Source organism: Tamandua tetradactyla, chromosome 1, assembly GCF_023851605.1.
Source record: "Tamandua tetradactyla isolate mTamTet1 chromosome 1, mTamTet1.pri, whole genome shotgun sequence".
In the NCBI taxonomy this organism is placed as follows: domain Eukaryota; kingdom Metazoa; phylum Chordata; class Mammalia; order Pilosa; family Myrmecophagidae; genus Tamandua; species Tamandua tetradactyla.
The window spans coordinates 73,023,006-73,046,635 of record NC_135327.1 but is presented as its reverse complement, the minus strand read 5'-3'; the positions used below and the strand labels follow the sequence as shown (position 1 = coordinate 73,046,635).

The window sequence follows — 23,630 nt, the reverse complement described above, 5'->3', positions numbered from 1 at the left end:
ACATCAAAGCCCAGAAAGGCATAATTATTATTATCCTATTTGTATTATAATTTTGACTCCACAGTAGTAAGGACAATAGTTTCCATTAATTCAGGGCATTGTTCCTGCTAGTCACTGTAAGTTAAAGTTTTACCTCCTCTCTGCCCCAGGACATCATTCTCAGCGGGGGTTCTTATTTAACCATTTCAAAGATAATGACACTGAGCCTGACCGGCATTCAGGAAGTATCTGCAGGGCCTTCCCATACTCACAAGCACAGGGGAAAACTTTGGCTAGAGAGGTGAAGGCCCCAGACCTGGCTGCCTATGAGCTCACACTGGACGACCAGGTTCCTTTTCCCGGGCCGGGGGATCACCAGCCCCAAGACAGAGTTCGGAAAGCCGCAGTTCCATCGGTCTAGTTTTTCTGACGCGCCCCGGGATAAAAGTTTTGGACGTTACAGAGTTTCAAATCGCTTGCAATTGCCTTTTGGAGCAGATCGGATTTGTCTCTTGCCTGGGCTCCCCGGGTCCCGCTCCCGCCCGCGGACCTGGACTCCCAGGCGCGCCCATCTGCAGCTGCCTTTCCCATCGCGCTCCGCCCGGGACAGGCACTGCGTGGACACCGCTGCCAGAGCCTCGGGGAAAGAGGCTGGCCCGCTGCGGCCGCCTCCCCGGCTCGGCCCGGGCAGCCCTGCGTGCCACGCCCTGGGCCGAGACCGCGGCTCCTCCCGCGGTGGCCGCCGCCAAGCGGTCCGGGCTGCGGCGGCGGCGGCGGGAGGCGGAGCAGGAAAGGCGGCTGGGGGAGGAGGCGGGGGCGGGGCGGGCGAGGCTGGGAGAGTTTAAAGCCCATCCAGGGGGGCGGGGAGGCAGGGAGGGAGGAAGGAAGGGAAGAGAGCGGGCGCGGGGCCGCAGGCAGCTGGGCTGGGCGGAGGGTGCGCGCCGGGGCGGGCGGGGACCGTGCTCGGCCAGCGGAGAGCCGGAGGCAGCAGCGTCGGCACAGGCGGCGTCGGAATCCCAAAGTTTGCGCGCAACCTACCCGCGGCGGCGGCGGGAGCTCGCGGACCCGCCCGGGGTGACCGTTCTGCGCGCCGTGCCCCGGACCGGGCGAAGTGTCGCCGGCAGCCCCGCGGAGACGACCCCGGGGCCGGCTCCCGCAGCAGGTACGGAGCGGCTGGGCCGCGCGCCGAGAAGTTGGTCGGGAGCACGGCGGGGAAGTTACTTTTGTCGCTGGGCGCCCGCCGCTGGAGGCCCGGGCACGCCGGCGGCCTGGAGGGTCCCCGCGCGCCGGAGCGGCCGGTCGCGGTCATTGTCTGCGTGCTGGCCGGCCGCGGCCAGAGACGGTGGGCGCCCCGGGACGGCGGGCGGGGCGCGGCGGAAGGGCGTCGCCTGCGAGCCGGGCGCTTTGTCGCCCCAAGCCCCAGCCCGAGGAATTCGAAGGCTGGCTGTGGGGATGCGGGCGAGCGCGCTGCGGAGCTGGCGGGGCGCGCTGCCCAGGGCTCTCCCGACTCCTTTCCCGACCCCTGGGGGGAGATGTTGAGCTCAAACGGTGCATTCTTGAACCATCTTGTCAGACGCGAGCTGCTCGCCGGTGGGGGTGGGGACCACTGTCCCCTGTCCCCGGGGGAGCCGCTCCGGGACGCGCTGGGCACCGAGGCGCTGCTGGAACCTCCTCTCCTCTTTTTTCCAACTGTGTACGGAGCCGCGCGACTCCAGCGGCCGGGGCAGCCCGGGGCGATCCGTGCCTGGACATTCTCAAGTCCAAAGCGCGGCCAGCCTCCGGGCTCCAGCCCGAAGGCGATTGTTTTCTGGTTTGGGGGTTTTGTTAATAACCGCGTTACCCACTGCTGGGCCTAACATCAAGTTGAGGGCCCGCGGCTTAGCCGCCCCGCCAGCCGTGGAAATGTGATAAGAGCGGTACCGTTTGTAGAAGGAAATTTCTGATGCAATGCTCCGCCTTTTCTGATGGCGTCTCCAAATGCCTGGCCTGCCTGGTGAGAGTACTTGAGCATGTGCGTTATGGAAATTAGTGTATTCTTTACTTTTTAATTTTGTTTTTCTTTTCTTGGGATTGGAAGAAACGCGAAGAACTTTTTGCCGTTTGCCTTGCGTGAAACCTTGGGTAATGTGGGGGAGCCACAGGTAACTTTTACAAGGTCCTGTATCTTTATGATGCACCAAAATCATATGATGCAAAAAAATAATGTTTTGTTGCAACCGTGGTACCCAGTCTCATTCAAGAGATGCAAGGAAAAGACCAAAACAACTAGTGCTCGTGAGTAAATCTGCGTTATTGCACAACTTTTCTCTTTGCTGCTGTTTTAAGAGGCCTGGCCCAGAACACTTTGTTTCTGAAAATGCTGATTCAGCCGTTTGGAGCCCCTGTGTTTCAGACATGGTGCTGCATTTAAAATTTCGCTCAGTTTTACTAAGAACACATGTTGTGAGTGCATGGACTAGAGTTTACAGCACAATACTAGTAATTTTTTATAGGAATGAACCTAGAGACCCTCTCCTGCCCCACCCCCACCCCTGACCCCCACCCCCGGAGGAAAAATAGGTAGAACCTAGGTTTCAGTAGCAGGAAAAGTTCTGGCCTCAAGGCTGTTAGAAAATATCTTTTGGGGGAGTATTTTATTTAGGCAAAACCCTGAAACCTAAGGTATCTCCAGGAATGATTCTAGATGCTTGGCTTTTTCTATTAAAAATCAGAGCTCTAGGATTACTGCACATAATAATTGAGTTTCACCGGGAGCACTTGAAAGAGAAGGGTCACACAGGGCAATCCCCAGATTACAGGGAGGGAATTTGAGGACAGACAGAGTTACACACCCAGCAGGCTTTGCTTGTGTAACTGAGAAGTATAGAGACTGATACTTCTGTAGCAGTTTGCAGTTTACAAGTACACTTTCAAAAGCCTGCTGCCTATAATTCCCTCCTCAGCCCTCCTGATCCTCATTTTGCAGGTATGGGAACAAAGTCTCAGGAGGTTAAGCCATATACCTAAGTTGCAGGGCCAGCAAATGACAGAGCTGTCAACAGACCCTGAGCTGTGGCATCTTTTTAGTCCTGTGGGTTTTATGCTTTTACACAGGTATGTCCACCTCTGGAGCAGAAATGGCAGGGAGGAGGTAGCTTGGTCAGTCACACACAAGGAGAACTAGAAGGACCCATGGCCAGCATTTTGTCCAGCAGCTCCCAGTAGTCAAAATTTCTGCTCTGTTATCATACCATCAGTATTTTCTTCTAATCGGTTCGCTTAATACTCTTAGATACACATTTATATTCGGCAGAAACTTTGATACCCATGAAGTTGTGAGTTTGATATAGTAGTTATGTTTATTTGAATTAAAACAGAAAAGCTGTATAACTTTCAGGTCTTCTGTTGTGTGTCACTGCTGGTATGTACCGCTTTTGGGGCCGCCCTGGACTGGTCAAAACACTTTTCATTTTGTGGGCCAGGGCCCCCCAGGCTGGGTAGTTTCTTGTCAGTTATTGAACAGGACTTTGCTCTGATGGTGGGTCCAGGATTAGAACCTAGGGCAGCCCTGGTCCAGTTATAGTGACCTGTGTTGTGCCGGACTCCATCGGAAGAGAAGAGCAAAGTCAGAATCTGAGAGCAAGCTCAGGATATTGGATTTCCATGATCCGCCCAGATCTGAGATTTTACAATGTATAGAAATCATATTCCTGCTAGAACAAAGACATCTATTGTGCCATCAGCTTCATCACAGAGCTATAAAATTCTTAGTTTGTATATCTGATAAAACCTAATGCTTTAAAGGTGTTATAATTTAACCTGTTTCCTTGGAATTCTGTCCAGCTCTTAGCTGCCGTGGGAAGAGAAAGCCTACACAATGATAGAATGTATTTTTAGTTTGTATTAAAATTAGTTTGCCAGACTGTCAAAACTCTGAAAACTCACTACAGGGATTTCTGTACTTGCTTTGTGCCTGCTGGGAAGGATGCGTGTGCATTTGCACGTTTGCTGTCGTTAAACCAACACGGAATTGCATGGGCTCATGAGAAAATATGTGCCTTGTCTTTCATGTAAAGAGTCAGTCGTATGTTCAGAGTGTAAACAGACTTTTTCTACTAGTGGAGGTTACCTTTTTTCTCTGAATATTTTACTTTTTTATTTTACTGGGAAAGAAATGAGACAGTCAAATTTGAGCTGATGTTTAGCTTCGTGGGAGATTGAGACTTGGTCAACTAGCGCTTTGGGTTTTGGGGGAGTCTTTTCTAGGCTCTGCATGCTAATGGATGTATAATTGATCAGATGCATTCCAGCATTGGCTGGTATTTAATGTGTGTTAGTATTTCAGCTGCATACTTTTGGGGAGCTGTGACTGTCCTCCCTTGCACTCCCTCCTCCCTGGGCCACCTTAGCCTCTGACCACCCTCTCTGGCTTTTGAGTAGTGCTTCTGAATCCAACTCTGAAGAATGGGCTTTTTAAAGCAGATTTGTCTTCTGGTGGTGTTTGCACGTGCTGGTGATTGGCCTGTTAACGGTAGGGAGATGAAAGCTGACTAAGCTTAAAACCCCCCTCTGTGGAAAGGCTGACAGCTCTTCTTTAATAATGGAATGGCTGCCTCAAAACGGTGTGGCTGTCCTTTGAGATGGTGATTAAAAAAAAAAAAGCCTTTTCCCAGGGTTATCAAAATCATTTCGGAGGGAAAAATGAGTGATTCTGTCTTTGCTGCTTTGGCGATATACTGCCTAGAAGGCAATTCCCCCCTTTTCCCTGTGTCTGTGTGATGGGCCAGTTTGAGAATAAGAGAAATCTTTGCTTGTGTAAAGTACCATTTTGTCCCTTCATGAAAACGTGAGGGATGTTGCGATGGAAGTAACTTCTCTGTCCCTGAAGTCTTGATTTAGGATTTCTGCCTAATAGGAACAGGAGGAAATGGGCTAAACATGACCAGATGCCTGGTTTTTGAACCACTGGGAAAAGTAGGATATTACTCACAATTTTCAACAATCTAACTCGCCTATGGCCTCTTGAGAGATATTTCCTTAGTCATTCAAATCCTTCATGTAAGTATCTTGTTCTTTGGGCTGGATCCAGCAACAGAGTGAACTTTTTGATTGTTAATATCTATGTCAGGATCAATACCGAGGGTGAATTCACACTCCTGTGTATCGATCAGAACTCTCTGCTTCTGTCTGACGAGGGCAGTGGCTGTTGCTGAAGGTTTCACTGAGTTCCACTGCCTTGGTTTGACTCCTGGTTCTGCTGTTTACTGGCGTTGCGAGCCTGAACAAGTTAACTGACCTCCTCTGTAAAATGGGAGTCATAACAGCCCTCATTTCCCTTGAAGGCAGGATGAACTTTGGTTAGTGTGTGTGTGTGTGTGTGTGTGTGTGTGTGTGTGTGTGTGTGGCCCATCACGTGGCCCAGAGCAGAACATGCTGGCTTCTGTGGGGCAGTGCCGAGGTGCTTGTCACATGCTGCTTCATGTTACAGTAGTGTGGGAGCTTGATTTATCCTGCTTTCTATTAATTTGTAAGTTCTGTTAGAAAGTGGGCCCCATCTTTCGTATTTTTTATCTCTTGGTGCTTTGTGCATTTTAGTTGTCAAAAAAAGTCTGGACTGGACATTCACATATTTTGATTACTAGATACTGTTAGTATCCTCTTGGGCAGTGAGATGGTGGCTCAGTGGCAGAATTCTCGCCTGCCATGCTGGAGATGCAGGTTCTATTCCTGGTCCCTGTCCATGAAAAAAAAAAAAAAAGAATTATCCTCTTACCTACATTGAGCATGACAGTTTGAACCCCTCACTGGTAGGATGGATGGTGAAATATAGACATCATTTGTCTCTAGACCATATGAAACCAAGGGGAATGAAGAATAGCAAGCATGAAAAATCAAGTGCCTGGGCCCAGGAGCAAAAGACGCAAAGACCCTTGAAATGCAGAAGCTCAGACAGGCTGCAGCGTTGGGGATGGGGAGAGTCTGCTGGTCCCCTGGTATGATGGTTAGGTTCTGGTGTCAACTTGACCAAACGGTGATGCCCAGCTATGTGATCAGGCAAGCACTGGCCTGACCATTGCTGCAAGGATATTTTCTGGCTGGTTGATAAACCGGAAGACAGTTGATTGCATCTGTGGCTGATTACATCTGCGATCAGCTAAGACATGCCTCCCATGAGATAATCCAATCAGTTGGGGGCTTTTAAGGGAGAAGAGAGACTCTCACTCCTTCTTCAGCCAGTGTCTTCTCCTGTGGAGTTCATCCAGACCTTTTATTAGAGCCGCCAACTTCACAGCCTACCTTATGGATTTTGGACTCTTCCATTCTCATGGTTGTGTGAGACACACTTTATAAATCTCATATTTACCAATCTCTCCTGTTGGTTCTATTTCTCTAGAGAACTGTGACTAATTAATATACCTGGCTTGTAGGGCCTGGTGGCATTAGTCTTTAGGACCCTGAGGTTGGTGTTGCTGAAATTGAAGTGAATTATGGACCACTGTCCTGGACAGACAGACTGAAACCCTGGGGCATGGCTCCAAGTACCACCCATGAGTACCCACCAGGGGACTGTGCCAGCAGGCAGCTCTGCTTCTTCCTAAAGTCCTCCCAGTGTTTTGAGCCAGCGACATGGGTCTGGGCAGCAGCTGGTGTGCTCTCACCTGTGAAAGTGATGTTTGTAAAGCATGTGCCTTAGAAAGGGCTGAGTGTTGGCCTCATCTTCAAAACATTATTGCAGGTTTATTTGCAAGATTTGGGGTCAGAGCCCCACTTGCTGTGTCCCTGAAAGAACTGTGCCATGCATGGGCCCTGTCTGTCTGTCTGGCCCTCTGCAAAGCTCACAGGTTGTGCCACTCTGGGCGTTCTGGAGCCTTCGGGGCTTCTAAAAAGGAGAGAGCAAGAGGGACTCTGAAGATCCCTGTATCCCTTCTTGCTTATTTGTGAAATCTGAAGGCTAACAGCGAGGGACCTCCAGAACAATAGACTCCATAAGCCCTCAGCTTCTTGGGGCCACGGGCTTTGGTTTTTGTTTTTCCTTTTTTTTTTTTTTACTTAACTGCCATCCCCAGAAGTGATTAGGCAGTGGCTTCTAACCTTTTATAAGTGTACAGCCCCCTTTGGTATCAGAACTTTTATGCTACCACACATGTAACCATAGTAATAGCTTCAGGATCACCACTCCAGGAAATTCATAGTTACCCCAAAACTACTATAAAGTAGGTACTTTTTAAATTCATAACTTGCCACCATAGCCTCAGACATTCAGATGCTTTCCTTTGGCTTAAGGGTGAAGGTTTTCACCACCCCTGGGCCCCCTGCTTGTGAATGTGGCCCTTGAAAGAATGTTCCCATCGGGTGGATTTGGTCGTGGCTTGGTGCCTACTCTTGGTCCTGCATAGGTTAGTTTCCTCCAGAAGCTCCCTAGGAGCCTTCCTTAGATCCTCCAGACTGCCTTTTCTAGGGGTTGCAGGACTCCTCTGGAAGACAGTCGTGTGGAGGCCCCTCCAGCATGTTTTAAGAGAAATAAGAATATCCAGTGCTTTGGTCTGCATCTTCCTCCTGGTAGAGTCTCAGCTGAAGAGGTCAGGGCAGGAGAAGGGCTCCCTGTTTCCTGGCGTGAACTTCCCTTGACCACAGGCCTGCCCTGGCCCTTCTCCCCATCCTGGAGCCTACAGGGGACCAGGAGTGGACACAAGCTACCTCCGTCAGGGTCTCCTTCCCCCAGGCAGGGCCCTTCCCCGCCGCAAGAGTGTCTCTGTTCTGTCCCTCTGAGGAGTCCCCTGGCTTCCTAATTCCCTCACCACCCAGGAGGTCTCTTCTTATATTTGGTCTAGAAAACCAAATATAATCAAAGTTATATATGTATATGGTTTAGAGCCAAATAATTATTTGTGTTATAAAAAAAGTGTTACAAAAAACCCAGCAGCCCTTGGTCTCTTTCTTCCTTCAGTTTTTCCCTCCCCAGAAGTAACCAGGTATTTTAGCAGATTTTTTTCCACAGGTGTCTGCATATTCCTAAAGTGAGGATATTTCAGTTCCTCACAGCTTCCCTCCTCTCCCTGCACTCTCCCAGACCTTCCGTGGAAGGTGAGACTTGAGCCTTTTTTGCCCTCACCCACCTGTGTCTCCACATCCTGTTCTCCCCATCCTTCTGGTTAAATTGGCTGGATGAGTGTGCTGTGCCAGCCCACTTGGGACGGTTTCTGTTCTTCAAAGCTAAGCCATGGAGTATGCTCTGATCATTTTTTTTTCCTATCTCATAAATTATTTTGGTTTCTCTTGGACTTGTTTTTGCATTTGCTTAGTTTTCTATGTACTTATCAGTTGCCTTCCACACCCCCACCTGCCATGCCCCGAATTTACACAGTTGTGCAACTTTCCTTTCAAACACATTAGATATTCTACCACTTTTACCTTTTTGAGGAAATCCATGCTTCCACCTGGGTGCTCTGTAGGCTTGCTGCACAACTCTCATTTTGGAATCTTCCTTCACTGTCATCTTGGGGAAGTCCTGTGCTTTCTCTTGGATATCATGAGTTTTTCTTTCTTGGCTTATTCCAAAATTTAATGAAGGACATTCTGCAGTAGCTCTCAGAGAAGAGATGCATGGGGTATAAATTTTTTGAGACCCTGTTTTTCTGAAAATGTTCTCGTTCTACCTGTACACTTAATGGTTTGAGTATAGAATTCTAAGTTGGAGATAATTTCCCTTCATTTTGGAGACTGCAATGGTTTTAATAGAAAGAGGTTGAGAATAAAGTGAATCTGATTCTTGATTCTTTGTGTGAAACCTCAGTATTTTTTTTCATTTTCTTATTTCTTATTTTAATTTCTAGATGCTTGTAGGAAGTCCTCTTTGTCTCTATACTTTGGTGTGAAGCTACATTGAACTAATGGGGTATTTTGTAGGCTTTTATAAGCTAGGAACTCAGATCCTTTGGGTCTGGGCTTTTTTTTTGGATTAATTTTTAAGTAGCTTTCCCTTTTCCTCTGTTCGCTCTTTCCAGAAAGGCTAATATTTGATTGCTAGCCTCATGAACTGATTTTCTAATTATCTTTTATGTCCTATTTTATACCTTTTGTATTGCTCTAGCTTTTGGAGTATGTCCTCAACTTGACCTTTAAACCTTTCTATTGGCTTTTTAATTTCTGTTTTCATTTTTAATTTCTAAGAACTGTTTCTTTAATTGTACTATTTCAATGACATTCTATTCTTGTTTCATAGAGGCAATATCTCTCCTTTTATCTCTCTCTGGAGAGACTAGATTTTTTAGAAGACTTTTCCCTGCATAGTATCTTTTCTCCAAGGCGCCCCCCCCCCCCCCCATTTGTGTCTGGCTTGTGCAGAAAGCAAGGCTTATGGTAAAAACTTGATGTGCTTCTGTTTTATTAGGGAGGGAAAGCCTTAGGAAGCAGGAATGAGGAAAAGAGGAGGGGAGTCTAGGAAGAAGGGTAAGCCGATACGAGGCCAAGTTACCCAGCCGGTCACCAAGTGGAACTGAGTGCAGATGATTGCTTGATCTCACTGGTGGATCCCTAGGGGTACTACTGAGTAGTGTCACTCCCATTTCCACCCCTTGATTCCTGGACCCACAAATCCTGGCTATGGGAGAAATGGCACCATAGAGTAGATGCTGATTTAGGGCACACATTGCCTCCTGGAGAACATTGCCCCAGCTCTGCAAGGTATTGCCACTCAGTTCGTGCTGAAATTGAGTCTTCACAAGGCCATTCCAGCTTTCTATCAATCCAGTTGTCTCAGGATGTTGGGAGACAAGATAACACCAGTGAATTTCATGAGCATGCACCCATTCCTGTATTTCATTTACTGTGAAATGGGTTTCTTGATCAGAAGCAATGCTGTGTGGGTGTGATGGTGGATAAGGCATTCTAAAAGTCCACAGATGGCAGCTTTGGTAGAAGCATTGTGTGCAGGGAAGGTGAATCCTTATCCAGAGTTGTCTATTCCAATAATAATAAAATGCTCACTGCCCTTTCCGTCTGCCCCATGTTGTAGATGGACTTGGTTTAGGAACTGGCCCATCTTGAGACAGTCAGTGTGGGTTTGAGGGGAGAGAAGGATTTCTCTTCCAATCCCTCTCTCCTGTTGGTCAGGGATTTGCCTCCCAAGCATCTTAATTTCATCCATACTTTTCTGTTGCTTGTGCATGATTCCTAGGATACACAGGTACATAGTGTGGTTCCCTCACAAGTGTCGGGGACATTAGCATGGCCAGGGTGGGAGGTGTGAGCTCAGCAGTAGGGGGTGTGGAGAGGCTCTGCTGAGTGGATATGGGAGGTCTGTTGGACCTCTCCTAGAGGTGGTTGCTGCAGCAGTGGCTGAGGAGGAGCTCAAGTCAGTCTCTGAGACAGGGAGGCTGACATCCGTAACGTGGTGCATGGGAAGTGTCCAAGCCAGTCAGTGTAGCCTCTGTCCTTCCTGTTAGATATCTGGTGGTACTTTTCTGTCTACCCAATTAAAAAAAAAATTTATTGTGATAACATATAACATAAAATTTGCCATTTTAACTGTAAAATCAGTGGCATTGATTATAAGTTTGGGCTTTCATCACCGCCATCCATTACCAAAACTTTTTTATTGTCCCAAACAGAAACTCTGTACCCATTAAACACTAACTCCCCACTCAGCCCTTGTAACTTCTAATCTACTTTCTGACTCTTAATTTACTTATTCTAGATATTTCATATAAGTTGAATCGTACAATATTTATTCCTTTGCTTATGTCTTATTTCACTCAGCATGTTTCGAAGATTCATTCATGTTGAATCTACCAGAACTCCATTCCTTTTAATGGCTGTGTAATATTCCATTGCACGGATATACTACATTTTGTCTATCCATTCTTCTGTTGATGGATCCTTGGTTTGTTTCCACATTTTGGCTATTGTGAATAGTGCTGCTGTGGACATTGGTGTACAAGTGTCTGTTTGAGTCCCTGTTTTCAATTCTTTTGGTGATATCCTAGGAGTTCTGCCTGCCTATTTTTCTAAAAAGTGGGTCATTAAGAAGCTGATCAGAAGTCATATTTGTGGCTGGGGTTTTGTCTCTGGGCTTCGGTATGTGACATCTGGCTGCTCCGTTTTGTTGGGGAACCCCTGAAGTTCAAGCCTTTAGGTCTTTTCTCTTGGGCTGGCTGGCTGCCCTTGAAAATACTCTTTTCAGTCTTCTACACAATCAGTTTTTCAGTCTCCTACATGGTCAGCTTTTCAGTTTCCTACATAGTTGGGTTCTGGGAGCCACGAGGAGGACATTGTTCAGAAACCAGCTTTCACTTGATCCACCTCTTTTCAGTGTGACACCAAAGGCTTAGCTGCACCTGGCCATCTTGGTCCAGAGTCCACTCTCACTGCTTCCAGAAAAGAACCCTGTCATCTATGGTGGTAAGAGGAGGGCATTTGCCTGGCTGGTGGAATTGGGAAGAGGACCTGGCTTCTAATTTTTCCTTAGACTTTCACTTAACCCTCTTGTTTCAGCCCTACCTTTGCCCCAGGGTAAGTGACAGTTCTAATTCCTGAGATTTGCTGGAGTTTCATAACATATATTGATTTTCTTCTCCACTTTCTGGCTTAGATTTCAGCTCTGTTGAGTCTACTGAGGCAGTTACCACTTCTCCACTGGCTTTCCAGCTTTGCTGACCTGTTCTAGTGGAGCAAAAATGTGTGTTCAGTGTGTATGGAGCAGTGTTACCAGCTCAGTGTTATTAGCTCAAGTGTTACCAGCTCAAGTTAGTTCTTTGGACGCTCATGCAGTATGGCAGAAGCTCTTTTATTTCTTTTTCATGAGAAAGGGCACTCACAGGAACAAGCAGCAAGTGAGTACAAAGTACGCAGGCTCCTTTTATCTTTGTCCCTAATGCGAAGGAGTCCCTCCCCTGGTTCACCATTGGCTGACTACTTCGGAGTTACAATCTAGTCTCAGAAACTAGTCAATTAAAAAGTGAGTTTTCTACATCTTGTTATTGTAATTATTCATTTGCTTTTAACAGATAAATGTATGTTGAATACTTTGTTTATATATTTAGCTGCCCTTAGAAGGGGACCAGTCAAGTAAGCCTCATACTTGACCAATCACAGATGAGGTTATGTTGAATCCTTCATTATCATATGTTATTTCAGGGGAATGTGGGCCAGGTTAGAAAGTCAAGACTTAAGTTACATCCTTATTTGAGTGGAAGGAGTCCACCATCCCTTACATATGTGTGTTCAGGCACAGGACTGACTTGTCTGGATTCCTTGCTCCTTATTTTTCCCTCGGCCCCAAAACAGTTGCTTTAAGCTGGGACCCCCGGTATTTTTTGATAGGGAGAGTCAAGGCCACTGGAGCCTGTATTTGTATCAGAGGAAGGCCTTTCTGACCTATGGAACCTGCTGTTCTAGCCCAGGAGATTTCATGGAAGGTATGATAGGCGTAGGAGCCTAGGAACATGCAAGAAACCCCCACAGGCAGGGTTGACTGTGGAGAGAGGGCAGACTCATCAGAGAATAGCAGGGAAACCTGAAAACTGGAGCAAAACTGACTTCTCCCCTGGGGCCTTGGACAGGTTACTTAATTTCTCTGCACTTCAACTTTCTTCTAGAATTTCAGGGTCATATTCTGTGCTTCCTTCTCTCATTTGTACCTTGATATACTCTACCACATTTCAAGCCAACATTAGCTTGAAAACTTTTTGTGATGGAGACCTCTTTCTCCTCCCATAGCCGTCAGGCCATTTGTGGTCGGCTCTGACTGCGAAACAAGCCTGTGTCTTTTTGTTTTGGGTCGAACGCTCCACGTGTGACCACTTTGAGAATCTGCCTCAACTCTGCTTTTATTGGATCTGCTTGAAAATACTGAAGAAATATAGTCACGATGGTCTTGGAACCTTTCTTCCCCAGGTTGACCACTCACTGTTTCTTCCATTTCTTTCTTTGTTGCAATTAGAGGCCCCATGTTGGCCTGGTTTCTGAGTATACTGGAGTTTGGCAGCCTTTCTTTCTTCTCTTCTGAACATGGCACCCAGATGGGGTTTAAACTTCCCATTCTTTATGTATGTGAGTGCAGTGTAATAGCTCAGTTTCAGAATCATTGTCCTGTGTGATTCTGACTATTCTTACTGTCATCTGTGACCTTTTGCTTTTCCTGCCATGTCCTTTGATAAGGAGGACTATAAAATCTACTACTTACCAGCTCTGCAACCTTGGGCAAGTCACTTAATACCTCCAAATTGTCTTTTGTCCTTTGTGTGTTGTAGGTTTGTCTCTGTATGTACACATACACACATACATACACACACACACACACACACGCACACACACACGAAGTGACTAGCACATGGTAGATACTCCATAGATATATATAGTATCTCTTGTTTTTCCTTGCTAAATGTTTTTAATGGAACATTACACTCCCATTGATGACCAATAATTAATGCAAGTGGCTTCAAGAAATACCCTCTCCCTTCGTTGTTGCTCTTGCACTTGACATTTTGGGGAAAGGTGTGAAAAGATATAGTGATCCTGGAAAACCAGAACTGAGTGGATCTTGGTGGTCCCACTGGCTAAGCCCCTTGTTTTCTACTGAGACTGCAGGCCTGTGGCAAAAGTGAACTTGACCCAGGACACATATAAAAGTTTGTGGTGAGCTGAGATTTCCTCCTAATCCAGGGCTCAGGTGGATATGCAAGGCTTTCTGAATTCTTACAGTGGCTAGTGTGTGTCTTTGCCCATGAGGGTGTAGGTGCCCTGACTGGGGCAGGGAGTGAGGGACTCTGCTGATTGCTAGGGAGGGAAATTAGGGATCCCAGGGATTGAACACCATAGGACCCTACTAGGACCTTGGGGCATGACTCTACATTCCCTGGGGTTTGGTTCTGGGTTTCCTGTAGTAGGCATGGGATCAGGCAGTGTCTCCGCTCTCCTTCCTAAGATGTGCCCCCATTCTGTTGAATTTGGGAAGTATGGTTCGGGGGAGATGGACCCAGAGTCTCCTCTTGGAATGGGGTAGGTGGTCCCATCTGACCTGGTTTGGAAGGCAGATGGTACCCCACCCTTGCTAGGATGGCTTCCCCAGAGTTTGTCTTGGCCCGATTTTCCATGTTAGATCCTTTTAGGCCAGTGTCTGTGGATGGTTCCATGCCTCTGATTTGGTTTTCTGTGACGAGAGTGTCCTCGTAGGGCTGTGCTGTGGAGACGCTGCCCCGAGCCCATGTCTTCTGAGCTAGGTTCTTCTGCTGACTGCTGTGCAGGTAGGTCCACTGCCACAGCCCCATGATCTGCACAGTGCCCCCATGTGGCAGGTGCCATCCCAGCCTGCTCCAGGGGTAAAGAGGGGGCTCAGAGAACTCAGTGATATGCCGGGGTTGGAAGTCAGTGGTCACTGTGACTCTCACACCCCTGTTTGACTGGGAAGGCCCAGCCCTGGATGATTTGAAACGGCTCCAGGGATTGGCATCTCCCTTATCCACACTGGCCTTTGGAGGCCCAGGAATTCCACCTCCTTTTTGGCTGGCCTGAAGGTCCAGCCCAAGTCCTGAGTCCCCATAGCTGTCTCTTATCTGTTGACATTAGCCGTAGGGCATGTTGTGCAATCATTTTTAATCTTAATTGTTTAATATTGTGCAACAGATAACTGTACCCAGATACAAACGGTGACTGGGACACTCAGATAAATATCACCCGCTGTCTCTTAGCTAAGTGGTGAACGGCCAGTCTGGGAATCAGCCTGGGAAATCCACTGATAGTGGCATCTGGACTAAAAGGGTGTTTTCACTCTGCTATATGGAATACTCAGGCCTGCCTTGGCTTCTTTTAAACCTTGATGACTTGCAGTCTGAGGTAAAACCCTTGAATAAGCTCTTCCTTTTTACATTGCCTCTTTCTCCATAGAAACCTCTGCCTTCATCAAAGGAATGTACTAAGATGTTGGGGATCTGTTTTGCACTCATGATGGGGTTAAACAGTTGGCTCTTACACATTCTTGGGACTTCCTTGTCTCCTCCCTTTAGAAAAACAGTCAGGTCACTTGTTTCACAGGCTGCCACCTGCCTATTGGACGACAGGTGTCCCTACTGGCATGTCATGGTTTGGCCTCTGAGGAGCTGGCACACAGGTGGCCATTGCCTGGGCAGACCGTTGTCCACTTTGCTGGACGCAGTCTTCTTTCCAGCCCAGGGAACAACAAGCTGGGGGAACCTTTCCCCCATCATTCTCTTCATGTGTCAATGAGACTGAAACATCTACGGGAATTTTGAAGTGTTGACATGCTGAGAGTGCTGAGGTCTGGAGCAGGCAGTTGGAAGTGACCACGGAATTGGGTCTTCTCCTTTGTTTAGTGTCTGTCTCTGTCCTTTTGTCTTCAGCAGTGTTTGCTGGGTTGTCTTTGTGTATGGCTGGGGCATGTTGCACACCAACCTCTTTTCCATGGGGACTCAAGTATTTGGTGTGGGAAGGTCTGGGAAAGATGGCAGAGCAGGGAGGGTGGGCTCCTTGGGATATTTCTCTCGGTTCCCCTGCCACTCCAGAAAATAAAAGTGGTGAAGACCCATAGAATAAAACTTATGTAAGATTTAGGGTGCTAGTGGATAAGATTTAGGGTGCTAGTGGATAGCTATATGCTATACACTACAGCATACTTAGAAGTTTAATTGTGGGGTGGTGGGTTTGTGTAGTTGATTCCCCTCATGCAGCTTGTCTCTGGAAAGTCATTTCAACCTATATTGGTACCTATAAAACGGGAATGATAGTCGTTGCTTGTAGAATTGAAAGTGGGGTATCCTAATTGCAGAAGGCAATAATTTGTGATAATTTTGCTACTGGTTGGTAATGGAGTTAGAGAGGATCTAGAATAAAAATTTGAGTTATTGTAAGCCTGTTTGAAGGATTTTCATCCCCAGTTGATCCTTGGGCCATCATTTAATTCCCACCCTAGAAGTGGTTTTCTGAACTTTGAGAGAGCACTGTACCTTTTGAACACTGGCGGATGGTGACTTATAAGGCTGCAGTCTGAATTCTCCAACACTCAACCCTGCGATCCCACATCAGTTGGGCAGCTTCTTAGAGTATATCTATTTATGGCTCGGTGAGAACATGTTAGGAAACACACATGAACTAGAGCTGTTTGATCTTCCTTTCAGACTTGGGTGGGTGAACCCTGATCCTGTCCCCGGGTGGAAGAATGTATAGAGAGAATGGTAGTTCTCAAGGCCTGATCTCTGGATGACCCAAATCAGAATCACCTGTTATTTAGATGCAGATTCCCAGGCCCTCTTCTGACCTTCTGAAACAGACTGTGGGGTTAGGACCCTGAAATCACACATCTTTAGGAAGTCAACCAGATGATTCTTGCCTTGAGCACCACTGCTTTGTTCAGAAGCAGCTCAGAGCTTGTGTTCTAGGCCTTTCAGCCTTTAGGCCACTTGGGCTTCTGGTGATTAGGTCAGAAACTTGGCAGCTCCCTTCTCCTAGAGTTCTTGCCTAACTGGAGGGTCATGGGCAGCAGCACCAGAGGTGGGAGTATGGCCACGGGAGCCCTGTGAATCCTGGGAGGTCTGGGAGGATGTGTGAAAAGAGGCTTTTGTATGGGTGTTCTTATTTCTGTCTTTCTCATTGGTCTTAACGGAGAGGTTGGCACTGATCCCAAAGAGTCATCCAACTCCACCCAATGTAGGAAATTGAGAAGCTAGTCTGGCAATTGGTATGATCATGCATTAAATCTAAAATTGGTGTGCTATGCCGTATTTACTCATATTTCATAGAATTCACTATTTGGAAGTGACCCAAGAAGTCCTAACCCTTCCCAATCCTTTCTGTATCTGTTCCCTTAAAGGGTTCTTCTGACTTATTTAAGACAAGTACTCCCCTTTCCTTTTCCCTTGTGAAACGGGCTTTGCTCCTCTCAAAAGAGGTTAAATTAAAGGGGCTGGAAGACGTTTAGCAGTGACTGGGATTGGAGCAGTAGGTGTTTACTTGACTTATTTGCTTCTTCCTTCCCTTTTTTGCTCTGCCTCCTCACGCGGAGGATCCAGGACTGCCTTCTCCAAGAACATTCCTAGTCTGTGGGGAGTTGCCCGCAGGTGTCTGGAAAAGTCTCAGCTGAACTCAAGATGCCCAGGCCTCAAAACTGGTATTAGGAAGGGAAGGAAATGTCAATCACTGACAAATATTTTTTTTTCCCCTTTTGCTTGCTGTGTCTGGGAGCCAGTTTCCAAGTTTTGTCAAAGTGCAGTGTTGGTGGCTAGAACCTGGACGCGTGACTTTGCCGTGGATAGCCGTTTTAACTCTGAGCAGTTACTTCACTCTCAAGTGGAATAAGAATTGCAGAGATTGCTGAGGATGGCTTTAGAGAAGGACCCACACCGTCATTCATTCATTCAACAGATGTTTGAGTATCCATATTCTGTGCCCCATCCATTTAGAATGAAAATAAATGTAGTACCTGTAGGGGATGAGCAGAAGGATGCCAAGAGTTGACTAGACAATAAAGAAATGATATCAATGGTAAGTGTTTATTAACTTTTTTATCTGTAGGGAGCTGGACAATTTCAGTACTCATACAAGTTAAATATTAACAGTGACTTCAAATAATGCTTTTCAAACCTTCATGTGTATACAGTTCCCCTGGGGCTCGTTTTAAAATGCAGAATCTGATTCTGCAGGTCTGAGCCTGAGATTCTGCCTTTCTGACAAGCTCCCAGGTGTCTGTTCTGCTGGTCCACTAACTATGATCATCTCCTCCATTTTATCCTTAGTTTCTGTTTCTCTAGGAATTCTCTGAAAAGAACAGCTTAACCCTATAAAGGCTGTTATTATTAGTGCTATTACTTAATCCAGGAACTTTGACAAGAATTTTCCAGTGATGAGCCCTCCATTGTTATCAGTGACATTTTTAACTGTGTTCATACTTTAGTTCCACTTACAGATATTTGCACAGTGTCCTGCTTTAACCTCTGCCTGGATTCAGGTGGGTTTTATTCAGTGGTTTCACTTTTGTTTATGATTATAGAAAACTTTCAGAATGGTTTGAAAGACTTTTGAATCTTAAATCCTCCTTAAATCTTAAGGAAGCCCACCTGCCTTAATTTGAGGAATCCTGTGTCTGTACTGAGACCCTAAGCTCTGTGTAGCTTACTCTTGAGGGTCCCTGTTAGTACCTTGACTTGTCAGCTTCAGAGCCAGGAGGTAAGTACCAACTCCCAGGACTGCCAAGCAGAGGAAATAGGCAACAACCATGTCCAAGTCTCCACGTCCTTCTCCTAGACATTCCCTCTGGCCTACTCCCAAGGCACACCTGATCTGTAGGCACTTTATGAACGTCTCAGGTATTGCCTTCTAAGTTCAGAGGGTTAGAAGTAGGAAATTGAAACGAAGGGCTCCTGGAGACACACACATTGGCATTTGTCAGAAATGGCTGCAAAATATCTACTTTGACAAGGAAGGAGTCAAAAAACTCTTAGGAAAGGGGACAGGAGAACTCCAATATGGCTCTGTCCATCCCCACAGATCCTTGGGACATCACTAAGTACAGCCCCCTAGAGGTGAACAGATTGATGCTCTGGGCTTTCAAGGGAATTGTGTGTGTGTGTGTGTGTGTGTGTGTGTGTGTGTGTGTGCGCGCGCACACACGCGTGGTCTGTATCTCCCAACTGAAATATATCTTTGAGTGATTTATGGTGTGTGTGTGTGTGTCTGTGTATGTGTTTTGTTTTTTAGTTTCCTTGGCTGTTCAAGGAAATTACATGAAATGAGTTGGGTTAAACAATGGGAATTAATGTTTTTAACTGTTTTTTTTTTTTTTTTTTTTAAGAGAGAGGGAGGAAGGGAAGGAAAGACAGAGAGAAGGAAGGAAGGAAGAAAGGGAAACATCTTTAAACATTTTCTTGTTTTTTATTATATTTTGTTTGTTTGTTTGTTTTTTTTTTTACATGGGCTGGGGCCGGGAATCGAACCGGGGTCCTCCGGCATGGCAGGCAAGCACTCTTGCCCGCTGAACCACCGCGGCCCGCCCTTTAACTGTTTTTTATTGTTAAATATAATATGTATAGAAAGAAAAAGCCATGATTTTCAAAGTACACTTCAACAAGTAGATACAGAACGGATTTCAGAGTTTGTTATGTGTTACTATTCTACTATTTCAGATTTTTCCTTCTAGCTGCTCCAGAACACTGGAGGCTAGAGGATTTTTTTTTTCTTTTCTGTGAAAAATAACATATATACAAAAAAGCAAGAAATTTCAAAGCCCATCACAACAATTAGTTGTAGAACAATGTCAGAGTTTGGTATAGGTTACAATTCCACCATTTTAGGTTTTTACTTCTAGCTGCTCTGAGTTGTGCTGGAGATTAAAAGAAATATCAATATAGTAATTCACCATCACCTTTGATCTTTCTCCCACTCTTCAGGGGTATTTAGGCTATGTCCATTCTAACTTTTTCATGTTGAAAGGGGCTGTCGATAATATGGGATGGGGAGATAGAACTAGCTGATATTCTGGAGAAGCTGGACCCTCTGCATTTCAGGATTTATCTGGTCCAGGGACCCATCTGGAGGTTGTAGTTTTCTGTATTACTGCACAGAACCTTTGTAGAACCCAGGTGTTCTTTAGGAATTGGTTGGAATGGTTTTGGTTGGGGTTTGTCACGTTATGGATAGGTAGCAATATCTAACTGAAGCTTGAGTAAGAGTGAGCTCCAGTGTATCCTTTTGACTCTATTTGAACCCTCTCAGCCAGTGATAATGTATTTAAATAATGGGAATTAATTTGCTCACAGTTTTGAGGCTAAGAGATAGTGCAAATCAAGAGATGACTCCAAATCAAGCAGTCATCAGGGCTTTTTCCCAAAGACTGGTGTTCTGGGGCTAGCTTCTGGCAAGCCTTGGTTTCTTAGCTTTTCTGTCACATTGCGAAACACATGACAGCCTCTCCTGGTTTCTCTGTTCACTTCTGGGTTCTGTTGATGTTCAGCTTCTCACTTACTGTGGTTTTCTTTCTCTCCCTCTGTCTGAATTTCGTTCTCTTATAAAGGACTCCAGATTAAGACCCATCCTGGGCTACACCTTAACTAAGATAATCTCATCAAAAGATCCTACTTACAATAGGTTCATACCCACAGGAATGGATTAACTTTAAAAACATGTTTTACTGGGGTATATACAACTCCAAACCATCACAGTGGTTAAATTAAAAGATCAGCTTTTTTGTTAGCTGGGAAAATTAAACTATGGAGCACACTTGTATTGAAGAAGTGATTTCTATTTGAGTGATCCAGGCTCCTCTTTTACCTTTGGTCACTATATTCTCTGAAATCTGTGGACATCAGTAGACCGTAACTTACAGAGATGATATTGCAGCTTGGTTTTAGTGTGTAGTAGGTTGAATTTAGAACAGAAGCATTGTTTGAACTCTGGGACTGAGATGTTTTTCAACAGGATTGGTGAATTACCTGAGCCAGCACTACATAGCCCCTAAAAGAGCTGTCCCTATCTAGGGCAGCCTGATTACACTTGCTGGAACCCCCTGGTAAGATGTCTTGCCCTCCCTGACCTGATGAGGCCACCTGGTGGGCCCTTGTCTGTCTTCTGTCAACATGAGCTTTAACCTACCCGGGAAGGTAGGGTCAGGGTTGCCTCACTATTGTATTCTACATGTAATGTTCCACTCTGTGGGATGGTTACCTTTTCTTAATTCACCTTTCAAAAAAACTCTACCATCATACCTTCCTTGGATGATGAAAACCCTTCTAAATTTTTGTATACTAACCTCCCTTGGTTGTTCAATAAGTCCATTATGAGCTCCCTGGAAGCCATTATTCCTTTGTCCTCTTTTATCAAGCATCTTCCTAGGTATGTTGTGATGTCACGCAACTCAGTGTTTCCCACATTGTGCTCTTGAAGGTAAGAAGATCATGTAAAAAGTTAATATTCCAGAGCTGAATAGGCTTGGAAGGAATGTGTTAGAGAAAGTTGGTTTATTTATTGTAGAACGTTTCATACACTTTAATGTGCTATAATGTACTGTGACTCTCCATGGGGAAGATAGCTAATCCTTGTCCCAAATTTGAGGGCCTGGCACCCTGTTTGTGCTGATTATCTCATGGGACTAGTCTTCATGGAATCCTTTTAGATTATGACCATCCTTATGCTTTAAGGAAGACTGCTTAAATGTGAACATTTACAGAGTAAATTATATTAGAAGGAACCTTTTACAAGACACTGAAACCTGAAGAAGTTGTTTTGGGGATCTTGGTATAAAAGTCTTGTCATGCTCTGTTGGGATAATGGAGAGGTGACTACATTCTTCCCCTTACCTCCAGAAGAACTGCTTGGACATCACAGTACTGAGATTGTGCTGCTGTTTTGGGTGAGAGAAGAACAAGAACTTGACTGGGTAGTGATTAATTCCTCACACTGGCTATTTTATCAGGGTTGCATTGGATCCGTAGGGCAGCCCTTTAAGGTTGGGGGATCAGGTCGTCTTCTCTCTACTCTGTAGGTGAGGGAATGGAGAATCCTTGCAGTGTCAATGCCTGTTCCTCTGGAAGAGTTAGAACTAGAACCCTCAGGTCTTTGGACCCAGATCCAGAGTTCTTTATACCCCTTGGGTGCCCATGTGAGCAAAAAGAGAACAAGGGAGAGGTGAGGTGCTGCTACCAAAAGCCCAACTTGAATGAAAAGGGAAATGTGTGAGAAGAGAAAAGACTCAGCCCGAAAAGGGACTTAGATTGAATGAAAAGGGAAATGTGTGAGAAGAGAAAGGACTCAGCCCGAAAAGGGACTTAGATCATGGGCCAAGTGTCAGAAACCCCCTCTTCTCACATCTCTGAAGACTCTGGTACCTCTGAAAGGAAAATGAAAGCCTTGTTCACCCATTTCAAACTTGACATCAAACTTCTCCCCAAAACAAAACAAAACGTAACCCAAAGAAACAGATAGAAATAATTCCCAGATCCATAAAGCTTTCTCTCTTTCCGTCTGTAACCTTGTGTGTAAAATGAAAATATTCATTCTTTGCCCTCAGCTTTCATAAATACAAAAGGAAAAGGTAAGACATTCATTTCACTGTGCCTGACAGTCACTGGGGCGGGAATGGAGAGGGAGAGCGAGTTTGTCATGAAAGATTCTGTATGGTTGACAGTTCTGGAGCTCTTGGATGCAGAGTGATCTAGAACCCCAGAACTCAGGCTGCCCATGAAATCTGGAAACCCACATAATGTTATTTTGTTTTGTACTGTAATGCCAGTAAATCATTTATTCATCTGTGTTTGCAGACTTGGTGACCACCTGTAGTTTTGAGTGTTGTGCACAAGGCTGTGGATTTCAAGTGACATTTTGCAGCAGGGAAGTGACTCTGTACCATGGTTTTCACAATTTTACCCTTTTTTTTCTCAAAAGGAATGAGACTGTAAGGGGTGGGATGCCGATGGTAAGTGAGGCCACCTGGTTAGTTTTCCATCCCAATCTCCATCTCACTTCAGTATCAGCTTCAGGGGCACACATGTACCATCCCAGTTAGGTGGATGTTTTAAAGTCCTCTCAGGGTCTCTATTTTGGCTTCCCAAAGTGAGAAATTTAAATTTACTGCACTATTTTTTTTTCTCTACCCTTGAAATGTACTGGTTTCTGATGCATAGAAATTATAGATATTTTAGAGATCTCCATTGACAGGAGTAAATTGCACATTCTCGGATCAGAAATAGATCCTCTTTGCCCATGCATTAAGCATTGTGTGCAATCTCAGGGGTGATAGTCCAGCTGTGGGGTTGGGGGAGCAGGACAGGGGGAGTGGGGCATTGTCTGGAAGCTTCCATGGTTGTCCTCTGCATTGTGCTGCTGCTCATTGCTCAAGGACTGTGATCTCTTATCCCTTAACATCCGACCATTTTAACAGAATGAGGCATGTAGCTGGGGTCGATAAATATTTATTGAGAACATTTGCATTTTCTGTGGCTGAAAGATTTAGCTCTGTGCACTGAAACCGTTTCTGCACTCCTTGTTTTGGTCCCTCAGGGAGAGGGAAGAGGTTTGGAAGCTCTGGTCATCAAGGAATATCAGGAAATCAGGGCAGGCTTTCAGTCCCCTGCTGCAATCTGTCCTGTGGGCTGGCCTTCACGTGGAGCCAGAGCTGGAACTTTGCTTGAAAACTAGAAATACTGGCTGTATGACATTTTCCCTTCTGACAATCCCTGTTTGTGCAGGAGACAGGAGAAGAATATTCTAAATGACTTAGAGCTATGTTTATGGCCAGAATCAACAAGCAGAACAAGCCTTCAGGGAGCACAGTTGAGCCACTTTTCAAAGATAATGGCCCTCCAGGACCCAGTAAGTAGAATGGACCTCTGTGGAATGAAATACATGTGGGGTCTGGCCCAGCCAGTGATAATGATTTGTATGACTGTTTGAAAGGCAAAAAGTTCTGAAACTTTTTTAAAAAGTACTTTTAGAAAGGTCTTTTTAAACTGAGAACTCTCCATGGGTCTTATTACATAGGAATAAAGAATTTCTCTGCAGAGCCTTGTTGGGCCATGAGTTCCGCATTCTGGTTCTCCTTCCAGAAGACTGTTCCAAGGATAATGTCCTAGTGCTCAGTGAGGGTGTGGCTCCTGCAGGAGGCAGGGCCCAGGGGAGCACCCCTGGGGCTGGACAGGGCCATAGAGGCTTCCTATGATGGACATAGTGTCCAG

The 23,630-nt window shown here is 45.8% G+C and overlaps 1 protein-coding gene across 12 annotated transcripts in view; it reads left to right on the top strand.

Annotated features, from left to right (window-relative positions):
* The first annotated feature begins 986 nt into the window (after nt 1-986).
* The window catches only part of GRB10 (growth factor receptor bound protein 10), a 242,892-nt gene continuing 220,248 nt past the window's right edge, over nt 987-23,630 (top strand). For 9 of the 12 annotated variants that reach the window (XM_077119255.1, XM_077119245.1, XM_077119157.1 and 6 more), the window contains exon 1: nt 1,047-1,141. The gene's annotated coding sequence lies outside the window, so the exon portion shown is untranslated. Of the gene's footprint in view, nt 1,142-1,413; nt 1,991-23,630 lie in introns of those variants that run through there. The other 3 variants (XM_077119279.1, XM_077119224.1, XM_077119195.1) reach the window with 3 other exon arrangements.